Here is a 10,849-nt window from a genome sequence, read left to right on the forward strand (position 1 = left end):
TTGTTTTCTGAATGTTGAGCTTTAAGCCAACTTTTTCACTCTCACTTTCATCAAGAGGCTTTTGAGTTCCTCTTCACTTTCTGCCATAAGGGTGGTGTCATCTGCATATCTGAGGTTATTGATATTTCTCCCAGCAATCTTGATTCCAGCTTGTGCTTCTTCCAGCCCAGTGTTTCTCATGATGTACTCTGCATATAAGTTAAATAAGCAGGGTGACAATATACAGCTTTGACGTACTCCTTTTCCTATTTGGAACCAGTCTGTTGTTCCATGTCCAGTTCTAACTATTGCTTCCTGACCTGCATATAGGTTTCTCAAGAGGCCGGTCAGGTGGTCTGGTATTCCCATCTCTTTCAGAATTTTCCACAGTTTATTGTGATCCACACAGTCAAAGGCTTTGGCATAGTCAATAAAGCAGAAATAGATGTTTTTCTGGAACTCTCTTGCCTTTTTGATGATCCAGCAGATGTTAGCAATTTGATCTTTGGTTCCTCTGCCTTTTCTAAAACCAGCTTGAACATCTGGAAGTTCACAGTTCACGTATTGTTGAAGCCTGGCTTGGAGAATTTTGAGCATTACTTTACTAGCGTGTGAGATGAGTGCAATTGTGCGGTAGTTTGAGCATTCTTTGGCATTGCCTTTCTTTGGGATTGGAATGAAAACTGACCTTTTCCAGTCCTGTGGCCACTGCTGAGTTTTCCAAATATTCTCAAAAAAAAAACTGCAATCATTGCATTTTAAAATAAAAATGTCCCCTAAGGTAGCACTTAAGAATGTATTAATAGGATTATTAGAGGACTTCTCTGGTGGTCCAATGGTTAAGACTCGGTGCTCCTAAGACAGGGGGCCTGGGTTTGATCCCCAGTTGGGGAACTATATCCTGCATGCCACAACTAAGATCCCGGCAACGAAGGTCCTACGTGCCACAACTAAAACCCAGTACAGCCAAAAAAAAAAAAAAAAGACTAGTGGAATACATGAAGCATATTTCATTAGCTTTGAGTTCCACACGTGCAGGCCGAAGGGCTCAGTTTAGGTGCTGATGGATAAATACTTGTGGGTACAACAGGAAATAGACATTTTCAGATATGTATTACCTGTATTGTGCCAGTTTGTCATTTGTATTTTTTCAAATACTGTGTTACCTTATCTCCATACAGTCCTTGTTCAGCAAAATGGCCCCAAACTACCCCAATGTCAGACAAAGCCACTTTGCCAACTGTTTTCAAAACATCATTGTCCCCAAAATAGCTGCATAACTCAACATAACTTGCTTGCTGTGTGGGCACAAAAGGGGTTTTCTGCACTTAATGTCGGTCTTTGTTTCTCAGCTAAACACTTGCCCTCAGTTTGGGTCAGATGCCGAGGAAGTTTCGGATGAACTCGGCTATTTTGACCACATCCGAGTGACCAGACGAGCTGGCCTTTTGGTTTTTCTGTTTAACAAAACTGACTTGAAAATCAAAACGTCCCTTTGCAGAAATTCCACCATACCACTGAAACTGTGTTCGTGGAATTGGTTATAAAATAATACTAAGGTAACCTTTCTAGACCCAGCATTATTTTTTTTTAGTTATTTTTCTCTTCCACTTCAAAACTGTAACTAATTCAATGAATGGGTGTCATTCCTTGACATGAATTCTGTTTCTGAAGCATGGAATTCCAGGGAACTTTGCTGTTTCCTTTCCTGATAGCCTTCTGTATTATTGGGTTCAGAACAATGAGCTTGTATTCTCTCAGTAAGTAGAGGAAAACAGTTAAGACAATGGAGGCAGCTGATATCCAAGGCTGGCAGAATCCCTGGTCCCTTTGAATGTGGGGTCCCTGGAGGTGGGGCAGGGTCTTTGTGGAGACCTTGGTATGGACAGAAAGACTGTGGTTTGGACGGCGGATTCTGGTTACCTGCTCTCTGAAGGTCACTTTCTGGTCAGCCTACAGCCCGTAGTGAATGATTTCCAGCTCCTCTGGGCTCTTCTCCTGAATGGGTGGAGGTTACGAGTCAGATTCTCCAGGCTGGCCCCTGGCTCTGGGTTCTGACCTGTGAAATGGAAGTAATGAAGTCCCCGCTCCTCAGAGGGGCTTCCCAGTGGCACTAGTGGTGAAGAGCCCACCTGCCAGTGCAGGAGACATGAGAGACCCCGGTTCAATCCCTGGGTGGGGAAAACCTCCTGGAGGAGGGCCTGGCAACCCATCCCAGTATTCTTGACCTGGAACATCCCATGGACAGAGGAGCCTGGCGGGCTGCAGTCCACAGGGCTGCCCAGAGTCGGACACAACTGAGGCGACCTAGCACGCATGCGTGCACGACCCCATAGCCTGGGCACACGGTCAGACATTCCAGGTTCTGACTCTGATGTTCAGTAAACATCTGTGCGCCCGTGGCTGAGGTGGCTTCAGAAGTGACCTGCATGCCTCTTGTGTGTCCACTGCCCCGGGGTCCCTGTGGGGTTCAAAGCACTGTGGCTTCAGGTCATCTCAGATTCTGCAAACCTTAAGAAGGAAGATGGCATGGAGTAGAATTTCCTGGACAATAGGCTGGCTGATCCTGAGGAGGAAGGGTTATAGAGGTGAGAGGCAGCAATTGTGTTAAAATATTTAAAGACCTGGACTTTTGTATTGATAAACAGCTTGTAATTTAGCACATGGGTTATTAATAAGGAGTAGCTATTGAACGTAGATCCTTGCAGCCCAGGTCAACGACAGTTGCAGTTGGAATCATTGTTAGGGATGTAGTTTTAATAAAGCAGCAGGGGCCTTATTTAAATGTGTTTAAATTAGTTCCCTGGAGCCTGTCATCTGATCCCGTTGCTAACAGATTAAGGGAAGCAACATTTTCCACCCTGGATTGCTTCCAGGGCCCTGACCGGCTCCTACTGGGGCTGGGAGACCGGAGCTGATCCACTGCAAAGTCATCTTCTGATTTCAGGGGGTCCTGAGATCAGCTTTTGGCCCCCATTCATTTGTGAATGCATGCGTTAATGCACACATGAATACATTCCACAGATATTTATTGAGTTTGCACAGTATGCCAAGCATCGTACCAGGTGCCAGGGCTATAGAGCAGTGTCATTCTTAGCACTTTTTCTGAAATGCATCGTTATTCTGTTAATTTGCTCACCTTCTTGTTTACACGGAATTTGCTTGTTTGTTTATATGAGTCTTTTTCATTAGGCTTCAGAAAGACAGAGACCTTGTCTGTCTTGTTCTCATTGTCTTGACTTGGTTCTCCTGACATGATCCCTTCCTGCCCTCACAGAGCTTGCAGTGTGTGTGTGTGTGTGTGTGTGTGTGTATGAGAGAGAGTCATTCCAGGCAATACCATGTAGCAAGATTTGTAGCTGGGAAAGAAAGAATAGGGCATTGCAGGAACACACAGGGGCTTTCCTGGTGTAACGAATCCACCTGCAATGCAGGAGACGTGGGTTCTATCCCTGGGTCAGGAAGATCCCCTGGGGGAGGACATGGCAACCCAGTCCAGTATTCTTGCCTGGAGAATTCTGTGGACAGAGGAGCCTGGAGGGCTACGATCCAGAGGGTTGCAAAGAGTGGGACACGACTGACGTGACTAAGCACACATGCATGCGGGAACACAGAGAAGGGCCCATTGGTCAGCAGCCAGAGGCCTTTTAAGTCAGCCACACTTTGCAGTGAGGGGTGGAGAGAGGCAGCCTGCCTGCCTGTCTGTGCCAAGGCCCCTGGGGCAGAACTTGTCTCTCTGAAGAAATGAATGCAGCTTAGTTGGGCCTCTGTGAGCCCACAGGGCTCAGTTTGTTCCTTCAAGGATGTTGGGAGATTTGGGAAGGTGTGGAAAGTGGGTTGGAGGAGGGGTTTTCATCCAGGAGGTGAGAGAGCGGGCTGGGGGGTTGGTAGGGGATGGGGCAGGAAGGAGAAGTGACCAAGGCCAGGTGCATTCCTGAAACACTTGGAAAATCTAAAACAGTGTTTCCCTCCCATCACCATCCTAAAAGTGAAAGTGAAAGTGAAAGTTAAGTCGCTCAGTTGTGTCCGACTCTTTGCGACCCCATGGACAGTAGCCGACCAGGTTTCTCTGTCCATGCGATTTTCCAGGCAAGAGTACTGGAGTGGGCTGATGTTTCCTTCTCCAGGGGATCTTCCCAATCCAGGGATCAAACCCGGGTTTCCTGCATTGCAGACAGACGCTTTACCATCCTGACCTAGTGCTAAATGTCAAGACCCCCTGGGCTGGCCTCGCTACCACCCTGTCTTTCCCGGATCCACCAGGGGCACCAGCTGATCCTGGAAGTCAGTGGGCAGGGAGCATGGGGAGCATGTTCAGAGCAGGAGAGTCCCTGCCCCAATGCGACCTGTGAGCGGGTGAGAAGCTGCAGCAGGCTTGTGAGCAGTGCCCGGGGCAGGGCAGCTGGGCTGTGCGCTCCCCCAGGGCAGGAGAGGCCAGGCAAGAGGAGGCCCCACCCTTAGAGGAAGGGACAGAAGCAGGAAGGAATAGCCACCAGGCCCTGCTAACGGTGCCTCACGCCGCAGCTTCAGGACTGGGAACCTGGGACAGACGGACCAAACTGCTCCCCCGCACCTTGTTGGGTGCTGATGCACTGGCCAATAGCTGTGGATGCACCGCTGTTGTGAACACAGCGGAGGAGCCACTCAGGCTTCCTCCCCTCCCTCCACCCCTTCCTCCCTCCTTCCTTCCTTCCCTCCTCCAGCAAATATTGGCTGTTTGTCTACAGTGTCCCAGGTGTGGTATGTACGAGGCCACTGGGAAATCCAGTGGGGAGGGAAGCAACCTAGAGACAGAGATGCTGACTACAGACAAATAATCACAGACCTGAAACCCTATTGCAAATCCCAATCTGCTGGGGCTAGAAACCATCCATCAGATGGCTTACTTTTCCTAAAAATTGTGGTAAAATATACATTACACAAAATTGATCATTTTTAGGGGTACAGTTCAGTGGCATTAAGTGCAGTTACATTGTTCTGCACGCATCGCCAACATCCACGGCCACAGCTTTTTCATCCTCCCAAACTGGAACTCTGTTCTCATTAGACGCTATCTCCCCATTTTCCCCTCCCCCAGTCCCTGCAAACACGGTTCTACTTTCTGTCTCCATGAATCTGATGACTCTAGGAATCTCACGTAAGTGCAATCATCTAGCGTGTGTTCTTTTGTGACTGGCGTCTTTCACTGAGCATTGTTTTCAAGCTGCATCCACGTCTTAGCCTGTGTCAGCATGTTGTTCTTTTTAACGGCTGCATAATACTCCCCTACGGGACTGTGGCTGGACCGTGGTTTGTTTCATCATTCATTCCTCAGCAGACATTTGGGTTGTTTCCACTTTCTGGCTTTTGTGAATAATGTTGTTGTGAACAAGGTTGTACAAATATCAAGTCAGGTCTCTGTTGGTTTACTGGTGCTCATTTAAGAAAAATGTGTCTGGCACTCTGCTACATGCCTTACATATCATGGCTCCCTTTAGTCTCCTCAGCAACTCTCACAAAGTTGATATCACTGTCATTATCATCATCATCCTCTTTTTTTTCTGAAGAAACTGATTCTTAGGTTAAGTTGAAGTCACCCTGCTGGCAGGGAGCATGGGCAGCCTCTAAACCCAGGGCTTTGTCCCCACCACTTCACCACATCCCACTCTTGCCCCCTGCAGGGTCCTTCTGACCCTTTGTCTCCATCATTTTGTCTCCTGAGCCGACCTCAACCGGAATAGCAGCAGGTTGCTCAGCTACAGGGCCATCTGGACACAGCTGTTTCTATATATTGTATTCAGCAATCATTTCAAAAGACTCTAGGATGATTCCATGCTTGCTTCCCTTCATCAGCTGAGATGACCCTGCTGCCATTGAGTGTCTGATGGCTCCTTGAGCAACTCTGCCAAGAGCTGGGAGTCCCACACAATGGAATATTATGCAGCTGTGAAAAGGAATAAAGCACAGACACAGACTACAACATGGATGAACCTCGAGAACCTGATGCTCAGTGAAAGAAGCTGGATACAAAATATCATGTATTTTATGATTCTGTTCACGTGAAATGTCCAGAAAACGCAAATCCAAAGAGACAGGAAGTAGATTTAGGGGACTTCCCTGGTGGTCCGGTGGTTAGGACTTTGCCTTCCAGTGCAGGTGGGTGAGGGTCCATCCCAGATGGAGGAGATGAGATCCCACCTGCCTCATGGCCAAAAAACCAAAATGTGAAACAGGAGCAATATTGTGACAAATTCAGAAAATGAAACGGTCTACATAAAAAATTATCTTAAAAAAAAGTGGATTAGTGGTTTCCTGGGCAGGGAGTGACTGTGATGGGTGTAGGGTTTCTTGTTTTTAATTAATGAACCTAGTTTTCAGTGGTGCGGGGTCTTTGTTGCTGTGCACAGGCTCTCTCTAGTTGCAGCGAGCGGAGGCTACTCACTGGTGGTGACTTCTCTTGTTACGGAGCACAGGCTATCGGAGCACATGGGCACAGTAGTGTGGTGCACAGACTTGGTTGCTCCACGGCATGCAAAATCTTCCCTGGCCAGGGATCAAACCCACGTCCCGTGCACTGGCAGGCAGACTTCTATCCACTGGACCACCAGGGTGGTCCAGGTGTGGGGTTTCTTTCACGGGTGATGAAATGTTCTTGTATTAGACAGTGGTGATGTTTGCACAACTTTGTGAATGTTCTAATAAAATCCATTGAACTGTACACTTTAAAGGGAGCATTTTATGGTATGAGTGTCATGGTATGGTATGAGTATTAAATGAGTATGGTGCATTTATGGTATGGTATCACAATTCTTAAAAAGTAGGGGGGCACTGAGAGCATTGATACCTTGGTCCTGGGGTCTCCCAGGCTTGCAGGGGAAGCTGGGGGTGGACGAGGAAGTCCCCTGAGGACTTTGTGCGATGGTCACGTGCTCAGTGCGTGGGTCCAGCCTGCACAGGAAAGGAAAGGTGAGGCATGGGGCTAAAATACGTGGCTGCAGTTTGCATCTTCTTCCCCTACTCTGGAAGGTTTGGGGTAAGCAGCGTTCCAGCTTCCTTTGAATTTTCATGAGGAAGAGCAGGAAGGAAGGAGGGATGGGAGGAGGAAGCAGCTTGTCAAGTGATTAGCAGAAATAGTTTCTCTGTATTTTACAGACTCTCACTCTTTTTTAAAATTTAAATTTATTGAACAAATTCTTCTGTAGAATGAACCATGCGCCAGGCCCTGTTCTCAACAGTTTACCAAACCGGTTCCTTTATTCCCCTGTCCACTCAGGGAGCTATAACACTTTTCTCATTCTCCTTGTAACAAATGAAGGGAGGTAGGAACGGAGAGCATGTAGGCTTGTTCAAGGTCACAGAGCTGCTCAGGAGCAGAGTGGAGCTTCGGACTCAAGCCCGGAGTCCATGCCCTTCCTGGCTAAGCGACCCTGTCATTCACTCACTCATTGTTTGAGTCCATGCCCTTCCTGGCTAAGTGACCCTGTCATTCACTCACTCATTGTGTGATGTCTGCTGAGTGTCGACTGCGTGCTAGTCATTGTGATGAGCATTAGGGATTCAGGGCCGATGACTTTTTCCTTCAGCGGCTGTGAGACAGGAAAGAAGGAAAATGGTACAACCAAGCACTCACTGGGCAGTTTCACGACACTCCCCTTAATAGATGAGCCTCAGAAAGAAATGGGACTTTTCTGGTGGCTTAGGTGGTAAACAATCTGTCTGCAATGCAGGAGACCTGGGTTCGATCCCTGGGTAGGGAAGATCCTCTGGAGTAGGAAATGACTACCCACTCCAGTACTCTTGCCTGGAGAATCCCATGGACAGAGGGACCTGGCGGGCCATAGTCCATGGGATCAGAGAGTCGGGCACTACGGAAGGACTGAGCACACAGGGAGAGACAGGAAATGCCATGCTCAAGGGTTACCCAGCCCTGGGACTTCGCTGGTGGTTCAGTGGTTAAGAATCTGCCTTCCAATGCAGGGGAAGCTGGTTTGATCCATGGTTGGGGAACTAAGATCCCTCATGTCCTGGGGAAATTAAGCCCACCCGCTGAAACTAAGACCTGATGCAGTCATACATATATATACTAAGTTTACCCAGCCCAGAGATGGATGAGTCCAGCTAGGAATCCAAGCTCCCATGTCCACGTGCTTAGTGTGTTGATGTAGATTTCAGCAGGATGGGCAGCCCGTGGGAGAGCTTCATTGGCAGTGTCCATTGGCCTCTGCCTGCCCCAGCTTCTGTCCCTGTCCTGGTGGGTTCTGGGCCTTGGACTAGCTTCCTTTCTGAGTGGCCAGGTGTGATGTCCCTCTCCAGCCACTTGGCAGAAGAGCTGAAATCGAATGCTTCTGTTGCCCTGTGTCCCTCTGGCGGCCACCCCATGCATTCATCTGGCAGGGAGAAGCTCAGGCCTCACTGGTGGGGACAGCGGTCAGCGTCTGAGGCTCTCAGCAAGGATAAAACTAGCTGTGTGAACTGGTCTCCACACAGGGATGGTCCTGTAAGACCCTGCGAACTGCCAAAGGCAGAGGTCCAGCAGGACTCAGGATTCCCAAACCACTGATATTTGTGACGTAGCCAACATCCTCTGAGAGGCAGGACCAGGCATTCAGGACTGGGGTCTGGGTCAGTGGGGCCTGCACTCTAGCCCCTCCACTTACCGGTCCTGTGATGTCAGAGTTGGGTCACTCTGCCTTCTCGAGCCTCAACTTGCTCATCTGTAAAATGGGGGGATACTGGTCTCCATCCCAACAGGATCTCGTGAGGACACAGTGGTGCAGTCAGCCCTCCGTAACTGTCACCATAACAGTGGTGTCCAACGCCAGTCTTCACAACCCCAGGGGATCTGCGGCTGACAGCCTCAGACTCTGGGGAACTGGCACTGGGATAGACTCCTTATTTCAGGGTCCTCTGCCTTCCCTAGGTTCTGGGGTCCCCCCAGTGCGTGGGGGTGGCACCATTGTTGAAACAGAAGTGCCTTCCCCCTCACAGTCAAGGAGAGTTGTGGCTAAGGGCATGTCTCCTGCTTGGATCAGCCCCTGTGTTATCTGGGGGCTCCAGACAGGGCTCTTCCAACTAGAGGTCTGTTAAGACAGGAAGTCAGTGACGCTTGGCCGGCCCGTGTGCACTGAGCTCACAGACTGTCATTCCTCTCGCTGGTCCCCTTCCTTGGAGCTGTTTGGGCCATCGGCAAGTTTGCAACTCCTGGGCTGTTTCCCAACTGCTAAGCAAGAGGTTCCTGAGGGAGTAGGGGCTGGGCCAGCCGAGGATTCAAATCCAGGTTTACCATTTTGCACTGTGTGACCTTGGGTAAGTTACTTAGCCTCTCTGGGCTCCAGTTTCCTCATTTGTCAAACGAGGATGCCATTTAGAGGATTAAATGGAAGAAAGCACACAGCTGGAAGAGCAGAGCTGAGGCTCACTGTGAGCCTGAGAGCGGATCTAATGACATCCTTACCACCAGCCCATTTTACAGATGAGGAGACAGAGGCTCAGAGAGGGCAAATCACTTGCCCAACATCACCCAATGAGAAGGTAAAGAAGTGAAAGAAAGTGAAGTCGCTCAGTCGTGTCTGACTCTTTGAGATCCCATGGACTGTACCTACCAGGCTTCTCCATCCATGGAATTTTCCAGGCAAGAGTACCGGAGTGGGTTGCCATTCCCTTCTCCAGGGGATCTTCCCTACCCAGGGATCGAACCTGGGTCTTCTGCATTGCAGGCAGATGCTTTACCATCTGAGCCACCAGTGAAGCAGAAACCCAAACTGAGCCCGACCAGTTCTGACACATGCACTCCTTTCCCTCCATATAATTAAAAAAACAAAAGAGTCAGCACCCCTCTGCCCATCACAGAGGTGGGGCCGAGCCCAGTTCCTCTAGCACCCCCTGCTCAGAAGGGCCTGCGGGGGAGTTGTTTTCGGTTCTTGAAAACCTGTGCTATACCATTTGAGTCCTGTTGCCTGGAGAATAAAAATCCTGGGTGCCTACTATGTGCCAGGCTCTGCATGAGATACTCAATCTGGTCTGTGCCCAGTTTCCAGGTGATGAAACTGGCTTAGAGAAAAGACGGACCTGCCTCTCCTCTGGGAGAGGGTGGAGATGGGCTTCAAACCAGGTGCTGGACCCCATGTCAAGTTCTACTTAAAGCAGCACCTTGCTTAGTGGAGAAATGCCTTCCTTTTTTGTTGCTGGTTAATTTTATTCTTTATTTATTTTTGGCTGCGCTGGGTCTTTGTTGCTGTGCGTGGGCTTTCTCCAGTTGTGGCAAGTGAGGGATACTCTCTAGTCGTGGCTTCTCTTGTGGAGCACAGGCTTTAGGCGCGGGCTCAGTAGTTGTGGTGCATGGGGCTTAGTTCCCCCACTGCCTGTGGGATCGCCCCGGACCAGGGATTGAACCCCCGTTCCCTGTATTGCAAGGCAGATTCTTTACCACTGGACCAGCAGGGAAGTCCAGAATGCCTTCCTCTGAGAGAGAGTTCAAGGTGGCCTGAGATGTGTAGCGGGGAGACCATTCTCAGGGGGCCTCCCTAGCAGCCCTCTGAGTCCAGACCCCCAGGAACCCCACTGTGCGTTCTTCCCCGAGGAGAATTAGTCTGGCCCTGGTGTGTTTGCACAAAGCAACCGGCCTCTACACATGGAGGCAGCCCTGACCTCCTGACCGTGGTGGAGGATGCGCTAGGCTGGCCTCGTGGGACCTTGAGTGACTCCAAGCGTTACTTCCCTGCCCCTCCCCCGCCTCTGCCCTTCTGAGCGGGGTGGTGCCCCCTCCCCGTAGGGACGGGGAGGAGGTGTGTGTCCTCAGATGCCGGCACTATTTTTGGAGCTCACACCTATTTTTGGAGCTCACTTTGATCCTGATTCCGTGACATGTGACTGTGACAGGCTCTTGGAGCAA

At 49.7% G+C, this 10,849-nt stretch overlaps 1 protein-coding gene and 1 non-coding gene across 2 annotated transcripts in view; one reads left to right on the plus strand and one right to left on the minus strand.

Annotated features, from left to right (window-relative positions):
• The window catches only part of SEC14L5 (SEC14-like 5 (S. cerevisiae)), a 40,249-nt gene that overhangs the window by 3,214 nt on the left and 26,186 nt on the right, over nt 1-10,849 (plus strand). The window lies entirely within an intron of this gene.
• On the minus strand, nt 9,634-9,705 carry TRNAC-GCA. Its single transcript has one exon. It is a non-coding gene; the product is annotated as a tRNA-Cys (tRNA).

Source organism: Bison bison, unplaced genomic scaffold (assembly GCF_000754665.1).
Source record: "Bison bison bison isolate TAMUID 2011002044 unplaced genomic scaffold, Bison_UMD1.0 scf7180017864144, whole genome shotgun sequence".
Lineage (NCBI taxonomy): Eukaryota > Metazoa > Chordata > Mammalia > Artiodactyla > Bovidae > Bison > Bison bison.